Raw genomic sequence first — 384 nt, 5'->3', positions numbered from 1 at the left:
CTTTTACTGATTTCCAGCCTTATGGCACAGTAGTCAGAGAGAGAGATCTGTATGATATTAATGTGCTTAAATTTATTCAGATTCACCTTATGCCCCAGCATGTGGTCTATTTTCAAATATGTGGCATGCAGGCTTGAAAAGAATATGACATTTTTTGTATTTGGATGAAAAATTCTGTAAATATCTATCAGGTCATATTGTCTAATTATAGTATTTAGATCTCTAGTCTCCTTGTTGAGTTTCTTTCCTTGTGATCTTTCTCAGAGAGCAGTGTATTGAAGTGACCCACTATGATTGTTGAGGCTGTGATTTCTTTTTTAATCTTTTGGTTTGGTTGACGTATACAACGGGTCTCTCATTCAGGGAATATATGTTTACATTGCT

Source organism: Echinops telfairi, unplaced genomic scaffold, assembly GCF_000313985.2.
Source record: "Echinops telfairi isolate 266 unplaced genomic scaffold, ASM31398v2 ScPeMD7_7;HRSCAF=31, whole genome shotgun sequence".
Classification (NCBI taxonomy): domain Eukaryota; kingdom Metazoa; phylum Chordata; class Mammalia; order Afrosoricida; family Tenrecidae; genus Echinops; species Echinops telfairi.
The sequence above is the reverse complement of the archived record's forward strand: the minus strand, read 5'-3'. Positions refer to the sequence as shown.